This window comes from Leiobunum rupestre, chromosome 10 (genome assembly GCF_980474605.1).
Source record: "Leiobunum rupestre chromosome 10, qqLeiRupe1.1.hap1, whole genome shotgun sequence".
Classification (NCBI taxonomy): domain Eukaryota; kingdom Metazoa; phylum Arthropoda; class Arachnida; order Opiliones; family Sclerosomatidae; genus Leiobunum; species Leiobunum rupestre.
The window spans coordinates 24,631,050-24,643,668 of record NC_143393.1 but is presented as its reverse complement, the minus strand read 5'-3'; the positions used below and the strand labels follow the sequence as shown (position 1 = coordinate 24,643,668).

The following is a 12,619-nucleotide window of genomic DNA, read 5'->3' as shown; positions in this document are numbered from 1 at the left end:
TACACCCAAACGGATTTCCAAACTGCTACCCCCACTCCCGTCTTTCGCATTCACGGCTCGTCAAAATCAATATACGAGGTACTCGAATTAAATCACGGGACGATGTTTGACTCGAATCGTTTAAAACATCGGCAGATAGAAACGAACCAGTTTACCATTTTAACTTTAAACGGCATCTTGTGTATTTTGCAGCCTGGAAAAATGCACGTCATTTTAGCGTATCAACCACTTCGGACGAACGTTAAGAAATGCCAAATAAACTGGGCCGCTGTTAGTTAGTTGATCGTGAACGCGACTATGTAGGTTTGTAGGGCCCCGGCATTTTAAGTTGATTAAAAGAACACCCCCGTAATGTAATCCGCGCCGAGCGACTTATAATTTTCCCAAGCGTTTCGCTTTCTTCGGAATTATTAATAGCTTTTAGGCCCCAACGGAATGAGTAGACATACTTACATACATATTTGATAATCTCTAATGAAAAAGGATGTAGAGACCCTAATAAAATAGCGTTTAATAACTACGCGAAAAGCCCAACTTGTATCAAATTTAATAACAAAAAATGTTATACTTATCGGAGGGCGGTTTGACGTCAAATGTTTCATTAAAATAGTCGTATTTGGGAGCCAACTCGCGTCAGTTTAATTTTAAACCCACCAGAAAACCTCGGTTGAGTAACTCTTTAGGCCTCTGTTCTCCACATTGCGAAACCTTATCCGAAGACAAATAACGAGCATAGGGTAAGTAACAAAAAGGCTTTCGCCAAAACGCCTGCCAAATTAATGTTTCCCCGGGGACTTTCGCTTAGTTTTATCACCTTTAGATCCCCTCTCTGATATCTTCAAACGGGTCTAGGTCCCTATATTTAAGCCCCGAAAAAAATGGATACATGAAACTCAAATTAAAACATTGTTTCGAAGTGAATACAGGGGTTGTCTAAATCAAGTATTACGCTTCAATGTATTTATGAAAGTAGGTTCTTTAGAAATTTCAATTAAGAGAAAATGCAATTAAATTTCATTATTAATTAATAATTCAATATAATAAAGATTAATTTAAACTATAGATTACGTTATCGTTGCAGTCGAATTATTTATCAATTTGTAAAGAAAACAGGCATAACACCCTAATTGTTTTTATTTAATAAAGATTTAGTTAAACTTTATAGTTTACGTTATCTTTGCAGTCGAATTATTTATCAATTTGTCGAGAAAAACAGGCATAAATCCTTAATTTTTTAATTTAATAAAGATTAATTTAAACTATATAGTTGACGTTATCTTTGCAGTCGAATTATTTATCAATTTGTCAAGAAAAACAGGCATAAAATCTTAAAAAATTAATAAAATTAACAACCCTGAGTGAATTATATTATAAAAACTAATATAGTAACATGGGTTTTGGCAAAGTCGACTGTATATTTGGTCTATTAATCATCTACTAGCCCCTGTAGAAGTGTTCCGACAGCGGCGCTTCGGCGTTCAGGGAAGAGTTGACATTTAGGAGCAGCGTATCTCGTTTAATTAACCGGTTAGTTACGGCGGGTTTTCGAAGAATGGTGATAAACTTGGCAAGAGTTTCAAAATTATATAAAGACTCAAAAAGCGGGGATGATTTGAGATAAAAGTTAACGGAGCCTAAATAAACTTGGAGCCAAGAATTCTAGCGAGACGGCGGGCCAACCTCTTTTCAAAGGTTTTTAGCTGAAATTAAACCTGTACCCTTTCTCTTCGCGGTTGATCTCCTTTGCTTGGGAACCACGTGCTAGTTTCCAAAGGGAATTGAACTTAGGGGAGTGAGAGAAAAAATCGGATTAGGAAGCCGACAAATTTTGGCCACATCGGCTTTGAAAAATATATTTCGTGTGAAATATTTATCAGAAAGGTTTCCATAGCGACCGATGAATAGAAGTGTAAATTCAAAATAATTTGCCAGTTTCAATAACATTACCGCCATCTATTGGTTTATTACTTAAAGAGGCAACGCGTTCTCAAAATTAGTTTCGCGAAAAAGTACCATCTTGGCCAATTGCGATAAAATAAGAGCGCGTACCGAAACTATTGAAGTTGGCTGTACTTGTATTTTAAAATAGCTTTACATAAGGTGGTTTCTTTTCGCTTGTTTCCGAATTTCTGAGTAGAGTAAGAAGAGTAACGCTATGACGTCATTTTACTCCGATTCTGTGGTGGCGAATAGTTAGAGTCGGAGTAAAAACGTTTTTCCAAAATGGCTGCCTGTGGCCTTTTTAGCAGATAAATTCTGGCTAGCAGACGACAAAATCCGGTTTACTCCTTTACACCTCCTTTTCAGAAGGAGTAAAAATAGTAGATCTAATACTCCGGAACAAGCGAATAGTTTATGGGGCGGAGTAATTTTCATCTGCGGAACAGGCGAATAAAACGTTTTAGGGTAAAAAAAGAGTACACTTTTAGTACGAGAACAGGCGAAAAGAAACCACCAATTATTGAAAACGGCGAATTACTCATAAGTATGTCATAAAAGCATTTTCTACGGGATAGGACGTAAATTACGTAACTCCCAACCCCGTGACGAAAAACGCGTCATCAGCTTTACCATAAGTCTATAAAATTATCCATAAGTTTGTCACTTTGGGGAAAATTTTACTGAGAGCTCGTAACTGAGTGACGTCATCACAAGAAGAAAAACTCCCTCTAGCGAGGCGCTGTCAAATGCTACGTGTGACACGATAGCGAGCAGAAGCAAAACGGCGACTAAGCCCGTAATGCAGTTTGTCTTGTGAATAGCTCTCAGTAAAACTTTTGCATGTGAAGAATAGGAAGTGTCACACTTACGTAACATTGATATACACTTATGGTGTTATTTATGATATATTCCAAGACAAAAGAAACCAAATATTAATAAATGTAATTTTTAGTTTTTGTAATTATCAAAGTATCAATCAATTATACAAGACAAAGTCCAAATATTTACAAAACTAAAACTAACGAAATAAAAAATTCAAGAAAATGCCAACCCTGAAGGATTTGGAAACCAGAAATGTGAATAATTTGTGATGATTTATTGGCCATATTTTTCTGTGATGTCCACGTTTTACAGGATTTAGCAATCTCCCCCTAGCGGGCGTTGTCAAAGGCTACGCGTGACGCGTTAGCAAGCGGACGCAAAAGGCGACGAAGCCCGTAATGCAGTCTGTCTTGTGATTAGCTTTCAGTAAAACCTTTCCGTGTGAAGAATAGTAAGTGTCACACTTATGTTACTTATGACTTTACTGATCGGAAACGGAAGTTAGTGACGCGGGTTTTGAAAACGCTTATAATTCCTCGCACGTTTCTAACTTCAACCATGGACCAAGAATCAAAAGGGACTCACTATTCAGGCGTTAATACTGAGAATAGGAAAATCACGGTTAATTTTAGTTCAATGTGGACAAACTTGGCGTCGCTGAAGTCGATTTCCGATGTTGTTTCGTAGAGAAGCTGGAACGTTCAATTTTGATAAAATGGCGCCGCTGTTGTCGATTAAATGATTAGGCTTAGTAAATTTTAGACCTTTTATTTTTTAAATTGATTTTTTAAAAGTTTAAGTAATGGTAATTAACAATTGTGTTAAGTAAAAATAACAAGTGGGCTGAGGATTTTTTTATCCGTAAACTTAAAAAAAATTAATGACCTAAGCCTAACCTAACTTTCTCACACGTACTATCACCTAAGCCCCGACTAGGCCTATCGTAGTGATAGTTGAACAGAATTCTTGAGGCGCTTCAAAGCGGCTGGTGTACCTCAGTAAGCCTTCCGATTTAGACCACGCCTACCGTGTCCAAATATCGGGAACAGTTAGTCCCCTTAGACTCCTGGGCCATGCTTTAACAATCTGTAGTTTAGCTCGTGCCTCGTGATCACGCTATTTTGTTTCCATGGTGACCTTTTTCAATAGCGCAACGATTATAAGAATTTTTGCATTTTTGGTTTCCGTGTGAAACAAGGTCTCATGGAATTTTTTTCTATGGAAATGTTATACAGAGGCACACTAAATGCTTTTAGTAAGGAGGTTAAGAAATTGCTTACAGGGAAGCTAATATTTCGAGCAACGTTTTTATTAATGGCGGGTATGGTTACTGATATCTGGCACACTTATGGAAACAATTATAGACTTATGGACTAATTTGTCACGTTTGATTCGTTACAGGGATTGAAATAGATTCACAAATTGCTTACAGAGAAACAACATTTTGCCATTAGAGACTCGATTTCAATACTTTTATTTATACCAGATGGCGCCAATTTAAAAATTTTGGTGAGGAAGAAGTAAATACTCGACAATTTTACTTGGAAAAACATTTCTAACAGGATTATAAGCGATGTTTTATTTTTAAATCTATAAACAAAAGTTCAACTCAAGAAAAATTCGTAAAAAAAAAATAAACAAGAAAATATTAATATTTTTATCGCGGTATAGAGATAACTTGATATTTCAACGTTTCAGACTGTAGACGCCATCTGGTAAGATTACGGGTTTTTAAAAATCTTCCTCTAATGGCGTTACCCATTAGTCGCTTGTTTTATTTTTAAATGTACGATAAAAATATAGCTGTAGCCTTTTTACAATCTTATCTGTCTGTCATATTAAGTTCCAAGATATGCAAATTGATTTCTGACATTGAGTGTTTGCTACTTTCTTAAATTTATTTTGGTGTAGCCCCATTTTGTCAAATTCCAACGTAAATACTCTATTGTTCATAGGCGCTGCAATAAAATACCCTCTTTTTAATGGTTGGTTGATTATCAGATTCGTCTGGCTAGTCAAAATGCCCACTATAATCCATTCTCAAGCCAAACTAAGTCATCTAAGTTTGTCATTAACTTTATAAACGCCATTTTTTCCTTAATTTTAATTTTTCTAAATGCAAAAACGGCGCTATGCTGAACGTTGACGCAAATAAACTCGGTTAGGCCTAAGACAATTTACTCCTCGACGCCAAATCTCCGTAGGCAGCAAGAGACGCGAAATTAGAAGATAAGCAAAAGTGACATAATTACCAAAAGTGTGTTAATCAGACCTATTTCTGAATGAATGTTACGAGCGAAATACAAATCGGGAGGGGAGAAGGGAAAGTATGCCTTGGGGAGGGAAGGAAGTTAAAGGGGAACGGTCAAGCTTTAACCAGTTAGATAGCCCTATAGCCCATTGAAAACTAAAATTTATGGCGAAAACCGCATCAAAAAATATTGAGTGGTTAATTTTTAATAAAATAAAGAAATTTCGGGAAATCGAAGACCGCGCGTCCGCCGCGACACCTGGTGAGAAGTCGGTGAGACAGAAAAACAACGTACAAGGGCGCGCTGCTGAAGACGTAAAAAATTGTTTTGCACGCGCGGCGCGTTCCAGTTATAAGAGATCTAAGCCTAAATTGCGCGATTTTAAAAGTTAGGATAGTTCGCAAATCGCTCCTACGGGGTTAGGGGCGCTGGCGGCAGCCCCTAAGATGGCGGCGAAAATTCAAACCCATACACCTGGCGTTATTTTTCGTTTCAACTTTTTGGGCCAAAAGCTATTTTTCAAGACAAAAAAAGGTACGTGTTAGTATATTGAACGTCTTGTTAATCTTTTGATACGGAAATAAGGCCATATTTGTAAAAGCTTGGCCGTTCCCCTTTAAAACCAACAAATAACGCCTCGTAGTGAGTGAGGAACGGAGGAACTAAGTAGCACTGGTTAGTGTATTTTTGATTTTTCGTCGTTCTGTGAAGATGCTATCGCCATCTACTTACGATATAATACCATAGACTAAAAAAGACCCAGAAAGGCGACATTAAATAATCTTTTATGTGGTCGATCTCGAGTCGAGCATTCATTAAACCTTTAGCATACGAAAGTACAGGGATTGTCACACTTTTGGTAATTATGTCACTTTTGCTATAAGACATATTTTTGCTCGACGCAAAAAAATCTCGGTCATGCCTAAGACAATAATTTCCTCCTCTACGCAAAAACATTTCGGTTAGGCCAAAGATAATATAAACCTCATACCCTAGATTCGAATTCTGAGAGCTTTCAATTTGATGGTTTTGTAACAATGAGGTAGAATAAATAGAGATCCAAACAAATTTGGTATTCGCGGGAAACGTTTTATTTGAGTAGGAGAATTAGGCTTAAGTTTCAACTTTATCCAATAGTGTTGGCGCCATCTGTTTCTATAAGCAGACAATTTTACAAAATATATTAAGGTAAGCTTTAGACCTTTTATTTTTGAAATTTAATGAACTAAGCTGCTTAGCCTAACTTTCTCGCCTAAGCTCCGACTAAACCCCTAAGATTATTGGTCCATGGTATCGACAGAAAGTGTGTAAACGCTATTGAATACGCACGAGGCTTTCATTTCGAATCTAGGGTACGAGGTTTATATTATCTTTGGTTAGGCCTAAGACCATTTTTTTCTCCACGCAAAAAATCTCGGTTAGGCCTAAGACAATTTTCTCCTCGACGCGAAAAAATCTCGGTTAGGCCTAAAACAATTTCCCCCTCGACGCAAAAAATCTCGGTTAGGCCTAAGACAATTTTCTCCTCGACGCAAAAAATCTCAGTTAGGCCTAAAACAATTTCCCCCTCGACGCAAAAAATCTCGGTTAGGCCTAATATGAAGAGTGGCTTGCAAGTCCAGTTACTATGTATTATCAAAGATAATTTAAACTCGTACCCTAGATTCGAAATCACTCTCTCGCGCGTTGCCGATAGCGTTTACCCACTTCCCGCCGGAACTCAGAAAAAATTCGCTCCGTGGTTTGCGCCTTACCGCAACCACGGACAACTTTGATCACGCGCTGCCACGCTATACAGCGCGGCAGCGCGTGATCGAAGTTGGCCGTGCCGCAACCGATGGAGCCCGATTTTTCTGAGGTCACGTGCCGGAAAAGGGTAAACGCTTCGTAACAAAACCGTCAATGGGAAAGCTCTCAGTATTCGAATCTAGGGTACGAGTTTAAATTATCTTTGGTATTATAAGTACATAACGATAAGTATGACACTTCCTATTGCTTTAATGCCAATTTTCTAACCGAACCTTTTTTCGGCACTGATACTCTCTTAAAGCTGTGACTTGGACTCGCGACTTACCGTTTTGGATGACTACTTTTTGATAAAAAAGTAAGCCTAATATCGGAGAGCACGTTCTGGAGTCGCGAGGGGCTTTGGCTTTGTTTCGAAGCCCGCGTGAAAATCAGTTTGGCAGGGCCCCCACTCAAATCTTCAACTTTTTTATAAGAAAAATAGGATTATATTTCAAAAAATATAGACCTTTATAGGTCTACTTTTACAAAATTATAGGATTTTATAGGACTATATACGCTATTTAATTTACTTTATGCTTTACAAAATCTATATTTAGAGAAATAAATCTTCGATTTTCACTTAAAAAATTTAAACTTTTTAACCATTTTATCACAAAAATATACTAGAAGCTATACATGTTAACAATAACAAAAGTATAGACTAGAATGACTCGGTATAGGAATTTGTCTCAAAGCTAAATCTAGCAATTTAACTGACACGGAGAGTACCCGAGGTGTTTATTGCCGATTTAGTTCAAAGTCGGCCGTAATGTGGACCTATATGAGATATGAAATTTCCCAAAAGGAGACGTTGCACTACCCATTCGATTTGCCATGGCAACCGAAAATGTTTTTGACCACTTACAACCAAAATAAGATTTTACCCTTATTTTACCCAAAATTTGTTACAAATTTACCCTAAAAATGTTTCAATTTACCCAAACTTGATGAAATTTACCTAAATGTGGTCCAAATTGCACATCTCGTGATTTTCAAAAATTTTCAAAATTTTCGTGAAACCGAGAAAATCCCATGCTTTTTTAAATGGAGATTTTATTGTTTTAAGTGATCAAAAAATTTTCGGTTGCTATAGCAAAACGAATGGGTAGTGCAACGTCTCCTTTTGGGAAATTTCATATCTCATATAGGTCTACATTACGCCCGACTTTGAACAAAATCGGCAATAAACACCTCGGGTACTCTCCTTGTGAGTGGCGGGATTTGAAATGGGCAAAATATCAAAATTATTGGATTTTATAGGACCTTTGGGGGATTTTGCTAAAAATATAGGATGTTATAGGACATTTTTGAAAATATAGGATTTTATAGGAATTATAGGACCTCTGGGGGCCCTGGTTTGGTTATAAATATCGTTAATTGTCAAACTTATTGTTATTAATTTGTTACTTTTGTTTGTATTAATACTTTCTAGCGAATCACTGAATGAGTTTTATTGAAGCGTGGTTCTTAGTAATTTGGTAAGCAGGGAAATATTTGCAATTGCGTACGGAACAAATTTGAAAAGTAATTCTCCTCTGATACTCTCTCGAAAGCCGACCCACCTAATAAATTCCAATAACAACGATTGGTAGAGACAATTAATGCGTCTCCTAAAAACGGGGATCGCAGAGGCCGGGTGCAGATGGCTTTTCCCCAATTAGTTAATTGGGGGATTGAATTACGTAATGACTATATGAAGGGAGTTGTCGAGGAGGGGTTTTTGTAATCAATACTTAAGCGGACAGAAAATCCACTTTGGATCTATATACGCGACGCGGCCGGGTTAACAGACACGAGCCACCAACATCAATTATATTCGATTCTAATTCCGACAAAAGCCGCCGCCAGAGAGCGCCGTTTCGTGCTCAAAATCCTAAACGACAGTTTGACCCAGAAATAAAATTGCACTCGAAACTTCATCAGACAAGCGTACGTGTTCTAACCAATCAAAATTTCGTCTAATTTAAGTATTCAAACATTACGTTCAAAGTTTGATAAAAATGGTTGATAACACCAAGAGTATATATTATTATATACTCTATTTAAAATAGTGTTGTAAGTTATGACGCAGCAGTTTAAAGAGCATCCCATTCCGTACATTCATAAGTAAATTAACCCAAGTTATCAGACCTCTTTATTGGCCATGTTGCAGACGTTTTCCTTATGGAACCATAGTTTAAATCACCCTTTAAAATTTCACGCGCTAACAAGGAGACATCCCGAAGTGTAACCCACCGATTTGGTTCAAACTCGGGGGATTGGTAGACGTTCATGTATCATGAAAAATCCTAAAGGGAATTTATTCAATGGGCAACCGTTTTGCCATGGCAACGAAAAATGTTTTTGATAATACAAAATATAAAATTTTCCCATTGAAAATAACATGGGATTTTGAACTCAAATTGATCAATTTTGATGTTTTTATTGTCAATTTTTATTTCTTTTTTCTTTTTTTGGCATTTTCGAAATTTTGAAATTGTTAAAATTTTTCACAGAATCGCATGTTATTTTCAATGGGAAAATTTCCATTTGTTGTCAAAAACATTTTTCGTTGCCATGGCAAAACCGTTACCCATTGAATAAAATCCCTTTAGGATTTTTCATGATACATGAAGGTCTACCAATCCACCGAGTTTGAACAAAATCGGTGGGTTACACTTCGGGATGTCTCCTTGTAAGTGACTATCGAGCCAAAGTTTTACTATCGCCACCTACCGTCTCTCGGAGAAAACCGCTAAGCACCTTACAGTCTGATGTTACCCATTGTTAGGCTTAAGTTACATTTCAATGGATAAAATAACACGTGATATTGAAATGGTGCCTGTCTTTACATCATTTCAAAACGCGCGCTCACGATTTTTCACGTTTTGTTTAGAGCACGCACGCAAATTACAGAATTATATACAGCGTTTCGTTTACACGGGGAATATAGTACCCACAATTCTAAAGTGCAATTTATCGTGGGAGTAGATGGGACTGTACATCAGCTTCGTTTTAACTAGATTTCCATAAGGAAAACGCCTCCCAGTTTTTCGGTCAATTCTAATAACTTCGGTTCTTTTACTTTTGGTACATCGTGATAGCAGATTGCACTAATCATCATTTGCCATTTTTCCTAGGAGGGGAAATATGGGATTTATAGGCCTGGCAATGTGGGGAATTCGGACATAAGATACTAGAGACACCTAGCGGACACCGTAGTCAAAATTTCTTCCGCGTGTTCGTTGGGACTTGGTTAGAAATGCGTGCCGGTTTTAAAAACGTGTTAAAGATTTATTTATTTTGTCTTCAAATTAAATAAACATCTCCGAAATTAGTTTCGTAGAATCCAGGTAGAATATTCGCGTTTCAAGTTGTACAAAAAATCCTTGTGAATAGAATGAAAAGTAGGCCAAATTTATAGAGACAAAAAATTCCGCCTATTTTAACGATGGCGCTACGCTCGTATGTCCGAAATTGTATAGCTCTAGCGTTGCCGAAGCTAAAACATCGAGTCCGTGATGGGGGAATACAAATTTCTGTTCCAGGTACGCAGTATTATATTCCGAAATTCGGACGCCAAAACTAAAGTTTAGATGGCGTCCGCTATACCTAAAGGCCATGAACAACGCGAATTGTCGATAACCTCCATACGTTACGGGGAAGCGGCTACTTAGGTACGTCTAGATTGCTTTTACTTTTAGACGCTTCTCCACAGATGGTCCCGCTGAAGCGAAGCAAAAACAACACCTCGTATATAAAGTCTCCTTCGATTTTTCTGGCTGGCGTCGATGGCTTTGCCGCTAATCGAAAAAGCTCCAATCACGTGTGACACAAATAGCCGCTTATTACGACGCAATCGTGACGCATTCCCGTTTTTCGCCGCCAAGGCTTAAAGAAAGGTTGGAGAAGGAAGGATTTCGGAAAAATACCCGGAACGTGAGAGTTGGATCTCTTTACGGCCAAACTCTTAGACGCGAGGGGTCCGACATTCAGATGAAATCTATGGGATTTTGAAACATTTCACCCGTATTTTTAAACATTTAAACCATATTTTTAAACATTTAAACCATATTTTTAAACATTTAAACCATATTTTTAAACATTTAAACCATATTTTTAAACATTTCAACCATATTTTTAAAAAATTCAAACGGATTTTTAAAATTACAATTGTATTTTTACAAAGTCTCCAATTGTATTTTTACAAAGTCTCCAATTGTATTTTTACAAAGTCTGCAACTGGGTTTTTAAAAGTTTCCAACCGGGTTTTTACAAGTTTCCAACCGGATTTATAGAAGCTTCCAACCGGATTTTTAGAAGTTTCCAACCGGATTTATAGAAGCTTCCAACCGGATTTTTAGAAGTTTCCAACCGGATTTATAGAAGTTTCCAACCGGATTTTTAAAAGTTTCCAAGCGGGTTTTTAAAAATTTACAACCGGGTTTTTAAAAGTTTACAACCGGGTTTTTAAAAGTTTACAACCGGGTTTTTAAAAGTTTACAACCGGGTTTTTAAAAGTTTACAACCGGGTTTTTAAAAGTTTCCAACCGGATTTTTAAAAGTTTTCAACCGGGTTTTTAATAAAAACAAAAGTATTTTTAAAAATTTCAACCATATTTTTAAAAAATTCAAACGGATTTTTAAAATTACAATTGTATTTTTACACAGTTTCCAACTGTATTTTTAAAATTACAATTTTATTTTTACAAAGTCTGCAACTGTATTTTTAAAATTACAATTATATTTTTACAAAGTCTGCAACTGTATTTTTAAAATTACAATTATATTTTTACAAAGTCTCCAACTGTAAAAATACACGGTTTTGTATTTTTCATCTCGGATTTTGTCAAATTAGGAATTTACTCGATTTTTATCTTGCGAATTTAGAGATTTTAAAAGTTGGATAAAAATCCTCAATTTAAAAAAACCAATTTCCGGATTTTCATGGATTTCGGATTTTTCTGAACGTGGGACCCCTCGCTTATACCGATCTATGAACCAAGTTAACATTATTAGTTACGGCAGTGACGGAGTAAAGTCAACGTACAAAGGAATCTTGACCAATATACCCGGATCCCAAGTGACTTTCTCTTTGTAAAGATAAAAATATAGAGACAAAACTTTCATATAATAATCCGATATACGATTTCTGGAGACAATTCCATCTATACTTATAAACAGGGTAAAACGACATAAAAGAAAATAATATAGAAAAAAATCGCGTCTAGGAAATAATATTTTCCCATTTATGTCCCAAGCTAGGATGACGGACGTTATTGCAAAACAAGAAGAAATATAACTAACGCAATATATGCATTTTGGGCGCGGAGAGAAGCCAGCGACATGTAGGACGCGGAGAATAGAAACGAATATTCCCATGGCATCTGCGACGCGACGAAATTTCCTGGAATGAAATTTTGGGACAGGGTAAAAGAGGAAAACAAGTTGACGATAGAAGAAATGTAGTCCGGCGCTTATTTCGACTTCTACATTCGGGAAAAATCTTTGATATACTATTAATTTAATTCTTAATTTCAATGAAATATGAACTTAATTCTTAATTTCAATGAAATATGAACTTAATTCTTAATTTCAATGAAATATGAACTTAATTCTTAATTTCAATGAAATATGAACTTAATTCTTAATTTCAATGAAATATGAACTTAATTCTTAATTTCAATGAAATATGAACTTAATTCTTAATTTCAATGAAATATGAACTTAATTCTTAATTTCAATGAAATATGAACTTAATTCTTAATTTCAATGAAATATGAACTTAATTCTTAATTTCAATGAAATATGAACTTAATTCTTAATTTCAATGAAAT

At 36.2% G+C, this 12,619-nt stretch overlaps 1 protein-coding gene across 5 annotated transcripts in view; it reads right to left on the bottom strand.

The window, feature by feature from the left end:
- The window catches only part of LOC149925149 (oxysterol-binding protein-related protein 3-like), a 42,490-nt gene that overhangs the window by 11,486 nt on the left and 18,385 nt on the right, over positions 1-12,619 (bottom strand). The gene's annotated exons all lie outside the window — the stretch shown is intronic.